Source organism: Mus musculus, chromosome 9 (assembly GCF_000001635.26).
Source record: "Mus musculus strain C57BL/6J chromosome 9, GRCm38.p6 C57BL/6J".
In the NCBI taxonomy this organism is placed as follows: domain Eukaryota; kingdom Metazoa; phylum Chordata; class Mammalia; order Rodentia; family Muridae; genus Mus; species Mus musculus.
This window is the reverse complement of record NC_000075.6, coordinates 56,787,934-56,801,942: the sequence shown is the minus strand read 5'-3', so window position 1 is coordinate 56,801,942 and position 14,009 is coordinate 56,787,934. Positions and strand designations below refer to the sequence as shown.

General features: G+C 52.5%; 1 protein-coding gene and 1 long non-coding RNA gene across 11 annotated transcripts in view; one reads left to right on the top strand and one right to left on the bottom strand.

Annotated features, from left to right (window-relative positions):
- Positions 1-3,535: 3,535 nt before the first annotated feature.
- Gm31586 lies at positions 3,536-5,025 on the bottom strand. Its single transcript, XR_379478.3, has 2 exons — positions 4,866-5,025; positions 3,536-4,427 (listed from the first exon to the last, which is right to left on the bottom strand). It is a non-coding gene; the product is annotated as a predicted gene, 31586 (long non-coding RNA).
- A 607-nt stretch (positions 5,026-5,632) lies between these two features.
- The window catches only part of Lingo1 (leucine rich repeat and Ig domain containing 1), a 177,851-nt gene continuing 169,474 nt past the window's right edge, over positions 5,633-14,009 (top strand). For 7 of the 10 annotated variants that reach the window (NM_001361116.1, NM_001361119.1, NM_001361118.1 and 4 more), the window contains exon 1: positions 5,633-5,953. The gene's annotated coding sequence lies outside the window, so the exon portion shown is untranslated. Of the gene's footprint in view, positions 5,954-6,458; positions 6,546-14,009 lie in introns of those variants that run through there. The other 3 variants (XM_030244330.1, XM_030244329.1, XM_030244328.1) reach the window with 2 other exon arrangements.

Sequence of the window (14,009 nt, the reverse complement as noted above, 5' to 3'; positions counted from 1 at the left end):
AGCTCTCTTCCCTTCTTCTTTGTTTCTTCCTTCCATCCCTTCCTCCTCTCCCTCCTCCTTTCTTCTTCTCCTCCTTCTCCTTCTTTTTTGCTGCTGCTGCTTCTTCTTCTTCTTCTTCTTCTTCTTCCTCTTCCTCCTCCTCCTCCTCCTCCTCTTCCTCCTCCTCCTCTTCTTCCTCCCCCTCTTCCTCCTCTTCTTTCTTTACATTCTTGAGTTAAGAGAGCTTCCATGTGGTCAGGTCATGTTCTATGAACCACCGAAGCATGCCAGGCCTGACATGGCAGATACCAAGAGTTCAGTGTAGTCCTGGCTGATAGCATTCCTTCTCTCAGGCCATTTTCTATTCCATTAAGAAAACACTACTGCTGAGCCAGGCCCACATTGATCAGACCTAGAACTAGGGCTGACTAAAGAGTGCTTAGCCATCTTCTCCGTTTTCCTTAGAGACAGGCTCTTCAGGCCTGGGATATGTTACTTCCTGTTCTCCCCACTCTCCTGACATATGACCCTCTCCAGAACTTGGGATATGGTCTTCCTACTCATGGCCATAACTGTCCACGTGTCTCTTTGCCCATGGCCCATGAGTCCCTTGAGGACAGGCCTATGGGACTGGCAGAGAACTCATCCTTAGCAAGTAGTGACTGAATGGGAGATCTGTTCCTGAGGTGCCTGCGACAAGCCCCCAACGCCTCCTTCTCCAGCCAGCGACCTACCAAACTGCAATTTCAACTCTACTGTTGAGTTGTGGACAGGGCTCCTTTTCTGCCTAGCTTCTGACACCCACGACCCTATAGCCCTATGGCCATGGGGCCACACTTTCCTAGGTCTCTGTTGTATGTCTGTGCTACATGTCTCCTTCCCTGGGCAGCAGGCAGCCTTCTTGGGCTTTGAGCAGAGCAGAGCCCCTCCCCAAGGCCTGGGTGGGTGTGATTAGCATGGGAGAAACAGGTGTGCCAGAGCCGTCTCTGCAAGACCTCCATGACCTCAAGGTCACCTGCAGGGTCATCTCCACATCCTTAGGAAGAGAGATCAGTTACCCTCTGACCAGGGACTGCAGAGCTGTTGTGGAAAGCAAAGCAGCGCACGCAGGCTAGCACATCTGAGATGGAGCAGACCGCGTTCTAGACCCGCTCGGTGGCACTGTGGCAGATTCTCCTTCTGCACGGCTCCCAGGCTGGTCAGCAAGGATTCCCAGGCTCTGAGGTTGTCTGACAAGGAAGAAACCATGAGAGCATAGGAAGATGCCTCTCAGGGAAGAAAACTGATGGAATGTCCCATCTGGGAAGAGTGGAGGAGGGATGGGGAGCACGAGCCAATGGCAGGCTTGGGAAGGCCCTGAAACTCTGGTGGAGCATTTTGCTTGTCTTTTCCTTTTCCTTCTTGTGGTAGGCTATGGCCCAAGATGGAGGAGACATAATGCTTACTTATCTGAGGCAGGGAGGGCTAAGTGCTGCCTAGGTAGACTTGGGAGAAGCCAAGCTCTCCTGGTCCCTTGAATTGTCAGCTCAGCTACAAAGCCCAAGTTTCTGAATATGCCTTGCCTTGTGCCAGGCCCTGGGCCTCAAGAAAAGTGGTTGCTGACTGCAGGGAGCAGAGTTGTGGTATCAAAAACAGTTGGAAAGCGGGCTCATCCTCCCTTGCTTTGAACTTCCAGGGTCGCTCAGAGCCTCAAGGCTGAAAAGCCAACTCCCAACACAGCCCACTAGAACCTATTGCCTTGGCCTCACATTACAGGTAGCTCCATCTCCAATTCCATTTCCTTGCTATGCTCTGGTCACATGGCTTCTCTCTTTGTCTTCTCACCACAGGGCCTTTGCATATGCTGCGCTCTCTCTGGGGTGGGGGTCCACAACTTCTATGAGTTAATGTCTATTCAACCCTTTGGTTCTAGGTCAAACACTAAGACTAGATGTCTCTCCCGATTTGCCAAACCATGTGAGCTTCCCCTGCCCCAGTCCTCCACTTAATGCTTAGCTTTTCAGATCTATTTTTTTCCTGGATGATGGTTTACATCCCTTTCTTTCCACACTAGGGTTGCTGGATATGTCCTCAATACATGTTCCCAGAAAGAATGGTAAATACAGGCTCTCAGTTCGAATCTTGCTGAGCTTTGTTCTTTTCTTCACCCTGGGACTAGAGTCAGGATTTGAAGTGATAGGAGACTCCTGTGCATCGTGTGTTAAGCATAGATTAAAACGGGAGTGATGGAAGAGGTTGCTGAGGGACAGAAGGGCTTTTGGTGGTGGGGACAGATAAGTGGGTAAAGACTTGGGGATGGGAAAGTGCCATGCATTTATAAACACAGGGTAGACAGCCTAGCTTGCTGTGATATTTCTCTGAACCCTCTGAACTTCACCATTTTCTTTGACCCAGGAAACAGAGGCTTGTGGAGTGCTTGAGTGCGGAGAGCAGAAGCCGCCCGAAGGAAGTGAAGTATTGGGTGACTGCGCATTGTTGACGTAGGTTGAGCCATGTCAAAAACCTTAATGTTTCAGCCTGGTGGAAGTAGCAAAGTCTCCCCTGGGTGAGGCTCAGAGGGCTGGCAAAGCCTTCCTCCTGGTCCAAGGGACAACAAGTGTCCAGTGTATACAAAAGCAGCAATTGCTGCTCCACGTCCTGGATGATTACAGCCCAAGACTGCTCACCTGCAGAGACCTTCGACGGTGACCAGCTAAGTCCTGGCTCTGCATTGTGCATAGTGAACTCTTCTGCTCACTGTGGTAATGTGTGCGTCAGAGCACGCACACACCCCATTTGTCCTTAGCTTTCCTGTGTCCACCTACCTGTGGGTCTGTTCTTTTTTCATTCCCTTGCTGCCGGTAGTCAGGGTTCCAGACCCAATCTTCATGGGTCGTAGCAGGTGGTAACTATTCGCTCCTTCCTGGGATTGATTGCCTGTAGGTGTTGCCAGCCCAGGCTGGCCCTTGCTTGACGACTGTGTCAGAAACACAGCCACGTTGTCCTTTACTGGAGGTGGGTGGAAGCAGTGATTGGACCTTGGTAAGACACCCACAGAACTCCTGGAGGGAGGGGCAGGACTAGACTTGGATATACCAAGGAAGAATAACAGAACTAGACTTAGGTGCCTAGTTCCTGATGGGCCACCTTGTTCCCGCATTTCAGGGGGAAGTAAAAGCTAGAGAAAGTGTGTTAGATGTGGGGATTGCATTGCAAAGCAGGAAGCAATGATTCCTAAGCTTATACATAAACGTCTGTGGTTTCCAGGACAGGAGAAGTAGGATAAATGGATGGGGACACAAGCTGTTTCTCTGCTTGGATTGCAGGGCCCCTGGGAAATGGCTGTTTGTCTCTGTTTGCTTCCCTTGGGCCACCTGGATGCCCTGGGTGACTCCTCAGGAGGTGTGTGGAGCCAGAGCCAGCAGTCATGAGCTCATCTCCCTGGGGGCTCTGGGAAGTCTGATGGGAAGGAAGAGGAAAAGGGGCCAGAGAAGGAGAAAATGGAGACAGGAAGGGACTTTAGGAGGGGCCACAGAGCCAGGCTTAGAGACAGGAAAGGAAAAAGACAGAGGGCAAATGCCACTGTGGTCTGATTTACTCTTACTCTTCTGTGTTATTTCCCTTAGGTCCCCATCCCCCACCCCCATTTGGAACTCGATTCATAGATCAGGCTGGCCTCAAACTCAAGAGTTTCTCCTGCCTCTGCCTACTGAATGCTGGGATTAAAGGGGCGTTGCTACTACCTGGGCTGGGGCAGGGGGAAAGGGGGTTGGAGGGATGGGCAACTTCATGATAATGAACTTGAGAGTATCCAGGTCGCATCCTGGCAGAGCCCAGTCTGGGCTTCTCCCACTTCCAGCTCCTGTCAGCAGGGGGAGGCTGTGCTTCATTAGGCTGCAGAAATGGGACCAGAGGCTGGAGAGAGCTTAAGCAAGAGAAGCGCCTTCCTGCAAAGGCAGTTTAAGGTGGGAGGTGAGAACCGGACTCCTACCTAGATCGAGCAAAGCTGTCTTGCTGCTGCCCCAGAATTGAAACTCAATACAAAGTTTCTCAATAACACACACAGCATTCCTTATTTCCCACTTCCTGGTCTTCCCTTAGGTTTCTTTCTGAACGAGATTTCTATTCCTCCCCGTCTGGTCTCCCTTTTCGCCTGGCCACCTCCAGCTCACGCTCTGATGGATTCACCACCACCTCCTCCAGGAAGCTGCCTGGGCTCTCCTGCCACCCCAACAGTTCTATTATACCACCTGCTTCCTCGTTTTCTGTTTGATGGAAGTGTCTGATACTACTGCACCTAGCACAAGTTGGGGGCAACAAATTAGATGCCTAGGGACCAGCTGGGTGAAATCAACAATACTCTGCAGAATTGGGCTGCAGGAGCCATGAACAGGAAAGTCCAGGGAGATGCTGTTTTGTAGAGTGCTGTAGCGTAGTAGATTCCGGTTCTGCTCACTTTTGCCTTTCCCCTGTTTGGATGAGATGGGAGAAGAGTCAGAACAAGAGACAGGGCAACCAGGACCTGAAGAGGCTGGACTCCAGCACCCCGATGTCCTCAGAGCAGCTAACATATCAGAGCTAGACAAGGCGCTAGAGATGATGGAAGCCCATGTCTTTCTTAGGTAAACTGAGGCTCAAAGAAGTGTAAGCATCTGCCCAAGGTCACATAGACGGGGAGTCCACCTTGGGCCAGGAGCCCTGCCCTTCCTGCTTAACAGGTGTCTTCAGCTGGGATGGGTTAATGTCGGGACAACTATCTTCCAAATTCTTCCTCCCAGGGCCCCATAGTCCTGGAAATCCAGCCTACACTCTCCCCAGATCCCTGTTGGCCCTCAGGCTTAGAGCAACAATCGCTGAGCGCCCCCTGGATGGTGTGATCTGGGCCGTTCTCCTTCTCCTTGACTCACCTCCAGCCCCGGAGGACTGGAGCCCCGCGGATCCGGCCCCAACTGCACCACAGCCCGGGCTTGCTCGTGCTCTGCGAGGCCGCTCTCCTCGGAGCCCCGGGTGGGGCAGGTAGAGCCGTGTGCACTATGCCTTTAAGTCCCGGCGAGATGAGCGCTGTGAGTCGCAGCCGAGGCTAGCGCGGGACGTCGCCATCAGCCTAGCTCAGGCCAAGAGCAGAGGGACAGCGGGGACCCTCGCCGCCCACTGTGCGCCCGTAGCCTGGGCTCAGCGAGCGGCGGGCGGCGCTCGGTGTGATGCGGAAAATGTGAGAGGCAGTGCAGGGCAGTGGGGAGGTGGGCGCGGAAAAGGGCGGCGGCAAGGCAGAAGGAAAGGCAGCGGGAGAGGCCGGAGACTGGTCGGGGACAGGTGGAAGACAAGAGCAGCGACCGAAAGAATCAAGAGCACACGGCTGTGGGCGGGAGTGCGGGGGAAGCCGCAGGAGTGGGGTAGCTGGGCCCGGGGCTGGGGTTGTTAGCGCGGCCACGACGGGGCAGGGCACAGCGGAGGAGCGGGAACGCCCGCCGGGTGTCCTCTGGGAGCAGCGGGGAACGTGAGGCGCGGTCGGCCCAGGAAGGGTCTCGCGGAGAGGTCGTTGTGGCAGCGGGGAACCTTGATGAGCTCCCCAGGAGGGCGAGAACCCAAAGTGCAGAGTCGGGTGTGTAGCGGCGGGGGTGTGTGCGCGCCCGGGTGTGCGCGAGTGTGAGCGCACGGGCGGGTGGGAGCGCGCGTTAGGGATTCTGCTGGCATCGCAGCGTGGAGAGCAGGAGGCAGGAGCCGGGCGCGCAGGGGAGCGCGGGGGCTCTGCCGCGCACACGTCGTGCGCGCTCTCTTGTGCACATACACTCTTTTGCACACACACACACACACACACACACACACACACACACACACACACACACGCCTTTTCTGCTTCGTTGGTTGCTGCTGCCACCATCTCGGAGCTGAGCCCTGCGGAGCGAGAACCCAAGCTGGAGCTGGGATCGGAGGCGAGCCCAGCCTGGTGATGCCGGCCCAGAGCAGAGCCCCGCGCGGACGACTAGCTCTGATGGTAAGTGTGGCTGGGTCTGGATGCTGCGGCTGGGCTGGGGCCGCAGGGGTGCAGGCGGGGAGCTAGGGTGTCAGCCCGCCGGCAGCGCCGCGTGCGCAGCCTCTGATTGGGCTGGAACCTCGGGGGCAGCCGTGGGGGTGGGGTGTCGAGTGCGCGTCCGTGACGGGCGTGCACGCTCAGCACCCCCCTCAGCGTGACCGCGCTCCCCTCCTGCTGCGCAGCTCTACCAAACCCTCACCTGGCTCGGAAATCATCCAGGCTTGGAGCAACTTTGCGGGGAATTACCGGGCGTGGTGGGCCTGGAGGCGGTGGGGGTGGAGGTGCTTTAATGGTACAACTTTGGCTTTTCTTTCAAGAGGAGAAAACAAGAGGGAGAGTCGGGTGGGGGCTCTGTTGGGCCCCTGAGGGGTCGAAGGTTGCCTCTCTGACACTGCATCAGGTCAACCATGGGATCTCTGGGACGCCTATCAAGCCCAGCAGTACCCCTGGAGTTGTCCCCATACAGGATTCCTGTGACCCTGCCAGGGTCAGGCGGGACCGCGTACTGACAGCTCCACAAGGGCCAAGAGATGTCTTTGCAACTACCATGAAGGTGCGGGAGTGGGAAGGGTGCAGATGTGTGACCGTGAGTGTGTCCCTGGGTGCATCCTGCTTGGTGGACTGGCTGCTGGAAGAAAGGAACTACCTGACAATGGAAACAACTGTGTTTGAGTTGTGCTACTTGGAGGACTAGATGCCCAGCACTCAAGAGGCTGGGGATTGATGGGAGGGGCATAACCAGGCCCACTAGCCGGGCATATCCATCCCACCTTTTGGCCATTGATGTCAAGCCTGTCTCACTCGGTGTATCCCCTTTCCGGTGAGTCTCTGCTGGGCCTGTACTGGCTGCTTCAGGAAACATTCCAGAGTTCCCTTGCTAAGTCTTTATCTCCAGCACAGGCTCTTCCTCCTCAAGGAAGCAACTTTTGGCTGCTGATTGATCTTGAATCCTTCCAGTTCTCTTCTGTACAGATGAAGCCCATATACACTTTCCCCTGGCATTCAAAGTACAAACCTTTGGGCGTTGAAGCCTTGATCTTAGCTTGGATGTTACTTGGAGGGGCCAGCCAGTATCTAGCTGGATTTTCTAGGAAGGCAACCTCTACTTGTGACAAGCTTTCAGGTGTAACACTTCCTTCCACCTCTATTATCTCCCTGGAGTCTGTCAGACACCTCAGGAGAAGGCAGGATCCTCAGGGAGACTTTCTGCCCACAGGAGGGTGCTGAAGCAGAAACGGAGCTAAGAGAACGCCTCTCTCCTGACTCAGGACAGTCCCTTGCCTCTGATGGGATGCTCTGATCCTGGTCCTGGAGAAGCAAGGAGAAACAGACAGGGTAATTGGGTATTGTTCATTGACCTGGAACCCTTGAGGTCTGTTGCTGGAGTCACCTCAGGACAGCTCTCTGCTGTCAGTCACCAACATCTTTCCGGGACGGGATAGCCACTCAGCCTGAAGCTGCTTCTCCAAGGCACTTTCTCTCTGACTTGATCTATGAGACCTGCTTCAGTCTAGTTGAGCTCATGCTGCCTAGATTTGGGACCAGAGCCTGTTTGTGCTCTGTGATGGTTTGTAGCCTGGTCTGCTTGCTATATTCTGCCCAGCTCTGGTATGTCAGTATTATTTCAGGATCTATGATGAGCTATGGTGAGCCTTGGCATTACTTGTGTGTGTGTGTGGGCCCCCTGGGCCAAAGAGTTCATCCTTTAGCAAGTCATTTTGCCATTGAGAGCTAACAGCGTCTGTTAAGGGGAGGAGAGGGATCTTAATGGCTGCTGGACTAGTTCCTCCCCAAGTGGCCCAACTCAAACATGGGAGGCCAGAGCTGTAAGCCTGAGATCTTTGACTCCTCAGGTCCATTCAGGCCTTTGTGGCTCAGGAATGATTAGGCCTCACCTTGGGTGTGGTGATTGTGCCTGCAGGATGGGTGCTGCTTCAGCTTCCTCAGCCTCTGTTGGTGTCCCTTCCCAGGCAGCCTCTCTCCTCTCCTTTCTCCTGTGCTGGCTCTGGCCGATTCTCTGACTCCTGCTGACTTGATGTTCTCAGCTAAGGTTTTTCTGTTTCCTTTCATCTCTGCTCTCGCTCTCACTCATCTCCCTAAGCTAGGCTTCTGTTTTGTTCTGAGGTGCTGGAAATCCAACTGAGGGCCTACATGTCAGGCAGGGCTCTGTTCTGGAGCCCTGGGCTTTTTTGTTTCTTGGGTGTGGATCAATGTTCTAGGTGGCTGGAGAGTGGCCTAATGCCTGGCATGGCCCAACTTTTGTCATCCTGGCCTTTTTGAATTCCTGCCCTAGTCTTCTGTTCTAGAGGTGGCTGTGCTCCACGCTTCTAGCTGGTTCTGGCCAGAAGAGTCCTTCCGCTGTGTCTTTCTAAGCTGGGGAAAAGCAAGTCACCTCTTTGGGCCTTTGTGCTGCTGGGATAAGAATTCTCCTGTGTCCCACTGACTCCCCTTTGGAAGATAGTCACTCCACTCCAGCTGCAGGACTGTGGACCCTGGGTTCTCTCCCTAGCTAAGGATTTGGCTCACCTCCTTTTTGTCTGGAGTTTAAATTGTTACATTCGAATTCAGTTACCTAAGAAAGTTGCTGGGTAGACTGGATCATGGGGTGACTCCATGGCAGACATTGTCTCTGACCATTTTGGGGTACCTTTAGAGGTTGAGGGTCATTCTGGCCAGCATAATCTTTTTCATGATTTCCCAGGGCTGAATACCTGCCCACCCCTAACCATCCATCTCTTGGACCTTGCTCTCTACTTCCAGGAATCCTGCACTTAGGGCTCACTGTATTTCTGGGATGTCTGGTATGGAACCTGGGGTGTTTTCTGTCCAGCTGCCCACATGGATGCTGATGATCGTGCTAGCCCCCTTGGATGAGCTGTGAAGGGGAGCATGCTTGTCCCTATAGCCTTGTGTCTGAGCTGAGCAGGCTGAGTGAACACACAAGTACACAGAGAGGGGGCAGCGGAGAGGGCACTGAGAGCCAGGAGGGATTTGGGACTGCTGAAATGTTTCAGGCACGTGGTGGATGCTCAATAAATCTTTGTTGAATCAATGAATGACTGGAGAATGTGGATGTGGGTGAGGGCTTTCCAGGAGATGGCCCAGCAGTAGCAAAGGCAAGGGTGTGGGAAGCACCCGGTGTGGGTAGAGTGTGTTTGCTATGGAGTAGCTCACTCGGGAGAATGACAGGCTATAAGCAAGATGACATAAAGAGAGTCTCAGTGTCCAGAGAAGGAGTGTGTGCTGATGCCAGATACAGGCAGGGGTCAGGGATGAAATTCTCAAGGGACAAAATTAGATTTGTGATTTAAACCATGCCTGATGCTGATGCTGGGGACCTTTGGCCAGAGAGGCTGTGAGATGGTCCTGATGCTGTGGGGAAGTCCAGGCTTGTGGCAAAGGCAGCATGGGGGCAGAAACTTTTCCTGGGAATTCAAATTGTCTCTTCCTGGGAAGGACAAGTGTCAAAGAAAGATTTTTATTTTCAGGAGTTTAGACATGAGTGGATCACAAGGCCTAGGGCTCAGGCTACCTCTAGTCTCACTTATGAGACGTGGAGACATAGCAAGTGCCCTGAGTCACAGATGCCTGTGAGCGAGCCACTGAGCCCTTGGGCCTCAGTGTCTCTCTATAAAGTGGGAGAGATTGTCTCCCTGGATAACTGGATGAGTTTGGGTGATTTGTAATCTTAGGGGTCAAGGTCAGCAGATGAAGAGATTGAGCTCCAGAGGGGCTGTGGCTGGTGAAGGGCATAAAGTTTGGGGGTGCAGCATTCCAGCCTAGGGCTTCCCTGGCTGTTTCCGGGGCCTGCTGGGCAGAGATGGGTGGGGTGGTGAGGCCTCAGGGGCTCTAAGGAGGCAGTTGCTTCTACAGTCCAGCTGTCAGAGAGCATATGGGGCCATATGGTCACATCCGGGAAGGCGCTGGCTGCTGGAAGAGAGATAGCGGCTGTCACCGTGTCCTTCTGGGTCTACATGGGCACTTCCAGTCACCAGGGCCAGGGCAGGCAGAGGCCAAAATGGAACCTTGATGTCCAGGTTGGTTTGGACACGGAGGTTGGGTCTTGGCAGGTGGCCCACTTGTGGCACCCATCTGCCAGGGCATCTGGACGTGCAGCTTTGTGTCTGGGACTTATCTAGTTCGCTTAAGGCCAGCTGGGACGGCCACCTTGTTCTCATATGCCCCACCCAGCTCTGATGGCCGTGTGGACCACGAGCCTTGGGGAGCCAATCTCAGGCCTCAGGGGAGGCCTTGTGTGTGTGTGTATACTCCTTCACACTGAGAGCTGATTCTGTCTCTGAGAGTTTTGGTGTGGACAGGCTTCTTAAATCAGCCAGGCATGGTCAGAATGGCCTGTGGTGTGAATGCCAGGTGGAACTGGGTTTTAATTTTTATTCAGCTGCTGCCAAGCCTGGCGGACTTGGATAAATCACATCCCCCCCCTTGAAATTCAGTTTCTTTACTTGTATCATGGAGAGATTGATATTAGCTTAGTAGAAATGTCACCACCACACTTTGAAAACATTCCATTCAGGCAATGATAGCTCATTTTGTGCCTTCTGCAGGGGGGAGGCAGAGGAGAAGTGTTGAGTCCTGTTGGTTTCAATGTCCTGACTGAAGCAAAGAAGAGCCTTGGTATAACTTCCTAGAACAAAATTTTCTATATGATTTTCATATTTTTATACTTTTGGGAGTTGTAGTAGGACCCCCTATGGCTCAGGTTGGCCTTAAACTCACTATCCAGCAGAGGCTGACCTTGAACACCTAATCCTTCTGCCTCTACCTACAAAGTGCTGGGATCACAAGCATGGGTCACCACATTTGGATTCATATATAAGTGTATGTAGCCATATGTATATATACATGTATTGTAAAGTCTTTATTTATTATTTTAGTTTTAGGTGTTTGAGTTTTTGCCTTCATCATGTAAGCGCCCAGATGTATACAGTTCCTAAACTGGTCAGCAGAGGCTGTTGGATTCTCTGCAACTGGAGTTAGAGATGGCTGTGAGCCACCAAGAGGGAGCTGGGAACTGAGCCTGGGTCCTTTGCAACCAGAACTCTTAACTGCAGAGCCATTTCTCCTGCTCCTTTCCTGCATGTCTATGATCATGTTTAATCCTGATGGCTGTTCTATACTGTGGACAGAGCATTGCCTCATTGCACAGAGAAGAAAACGGAAGCGTCGGGGAAATGATAGTTGAATTGGGACATATCTCTGTTTTCCCAGTCCAGTGCTCTTGCTCCAGGATTAGATTCTCCAGACTTCTGGGGTAGAAACTGGAAGTGACTTTATCTTCTGTCTGCTCCAAGCTTGGGGACTCTGGAAACTCCTGGTCAGCACTGTTTTCACTAAAGCAGGAGTAAATGGTGACCAGCCCCAGCCACAGTAGCTGCTACCCGGGATGTTCAAAAGCATTGCCTGTGTCTTGATATTTTTCCAAGTGGCCAAGGGGCTAAGTGTGGGTAGCCCCCTGGCACGGCAGGGAAAGAAGCTGGGAGGATCTAAGAGTAGCTTCCATACAGCTCTGGCTGGACTCTGCCTATGACCTCCGTGTGACCCTAGAGAAGCCACTATTCCCCCCAAGCTCCATTTCTTTGTAGATTGAAGATAGTGATCTCTTAGCCTGTGTCCCAGGGCTGTTTCTGAGGCTCTAGTACAAATGTGTGTTTGTAAGTTGGTGGAGCATAAAGACATAATATTCCATGACAGTGAGCCCAAGAGTCTGCACCCTACAATTTAATGACCCTGCAAGCATTTGGTGATTCATTTGCTGGGTGCTTCCTTTAAGGCCAGCTGTGGGGACAGGATGACTAAGACCAACTGCCCTGAAGCATGTGGCCCAGAGGTGATTGTGGATAGTCCCTGTCACTCAGCACCCTTCAGGATTCCCTGTTTTCTCCTCAGCACTATGTATAGTCTGACTCCATGCTTCTAGCTGCTAGCCTCTCCCTGCTATTTCCCCATCCCTGTGCTGTGGTTTATCCATCTTGGGTAGCTGGCATGCTTGGGGGACAGATAAACTGATTGAGGCATGTGGTTCATCCCTCAGGGCCTCCATGGCCCCTGCCACTTCCTTCCTGGGTGGCCCGAGGGCCCAGGATGGGGGCTGTGCCCAGTATATTGTTTGAGAAACTTATAGTTATGGGCAGCTTTTCTGCTGCATTGCTTACCACAGACATAGCCCGCTCTGTCCCAGGAGGCTCCATCAGACTGGTGCGGGGGCGCCCAGTCACTGGCCACACATAACTCTTGCCGATGAATTGCATGGCATTCAGCAATTAGCGATTGATTATTTGGGGTACTGATAACTCTTCACGATCGACCAGTGGGGCGGGCCTGGCCAGCGCTGGTACGGGTCATCCAGGCCAGGCTGGAGGATTTCCATCAAGCCGTTCATCCCTGACCAGGAGGCTGGACAAAGAGAAGCTAGAGAACAGGGGTTCAGCACCTCCCTTCAGTCTACAAGCCAGGGTTGAAATGGGGGAAGAGGATCTTTTGGGGCACTCACTTCTACTATCCTCTGTGTTTTGATCTTCCCTATTCTGTTTCCAGTCTCTCCTATCTCTGGTCTCCTCTTTCCCGCCTGTTAAATGGGATGTCAATCACTCTATGGGGTGGTGCTTTGCCTTTGAATGATGAGCTGCCCTCATTTCTTCCTAACATGCCTTGAATAGGAACATCTTGAGGTTCAGAGATGGATGGACCCATGACCATGGTCCATTTCAGTGTGGACAGGAGATTTGAGGATAGAGGATCATGGCCACAGACATTAGTTATCTCTGTGAAGTGCTGGGTCTGGCTTCTAAACCTGGAGCTAGGCTACAGTGCAATGTGTGAGAAAGCAATTTCTAGGGAACCAACGTGAGGAGATGGCGGGGGGTGGGGAGGGGGATGTTTAACCTACATACGAGACCCAGTTGCCTTTCAGGTCTGCCAGGGAGCTCAAGGCATTGTTTGTGGGCTTGGTCACATGATCAGTGCTTTTTAACTTTCTGTTAAGAACATTTTCAGACACTTAGAAAGGCAAAGAGAGCAGTGCAGGAAACTCCCAGACACCCTTGACGGGATTTAACAATCTTTCTTTTCCCCTAAATTATTTTGAAGTATATCATAGACATCATGACATTTCATCCCTAAACAGTTCAACATTTGTCTCTTAAAACAAGAGACAATGTTCCTGTCTAGTCTCGAAGGGTCACGTCTGCTCTCTCCATTTTATCCTTGCGGGATGAAGATGTTGACAAATGAGTAAGCCAAGGCTCCAGAAGTCATCTGTCCCAACCAAGGTCACATAGCAGAGAACAGAAAGGGGATTTAGGGGGTGGCTCTGGGTGACAGCTAGGCCTGGTGCACACAGGAAGGGCAAAGAGTCTGAGGAGTTGTGGAGCCTGGCAGGTGGCTGGAATAGGACCACCTCTGGGTGTGTCTTTGGGCACATATTGGAGGTTGGCTTCATGGGAGACAGGAAGTGACCTCTTTTGAATTAATTGTCTCCTTCCCCCTTGTTTGCAGTGAGATTAATAAGGAACTGCAGTGTCAGGAAAAGAATCTAAAACAACTTCTTGTTTATTGTTTAATTTAGGAGAATGTTATCCGTCTCTGGCCTTGCGGGTTCTAGAGAGCCTCTGTTGGCACCAGAGGCATATCTATCCACACTAGCTGCTTTGAGGGGGCAACGGGGTGAAGGAAATGGAGGCTGGACTCATAGAGGGTTTAGGACTCTAATCTGGACAAGCAGGAGTGGGTGCTGTGTGTGTGTGTGTGCGTGTGTGTGTGAGAGAGAGAGAGAGAGAGAGAGAGAGAGACTGACAGACAGACAGACACACAGACACAGAAGGGACACAGAGAGACACAGACAGACAGACAGACAGACAGACAGACAGACAGAGAGTGAATACCTTTCTGTATATGACAGTGTAGTTTCTTACCAGCAGGGGAATGCATGTACAGGTGAAGGAAGAGTCCTCAGCGGAATATCTTGAGTCTGGAATCATATTTCTTCCCATGACTCTCT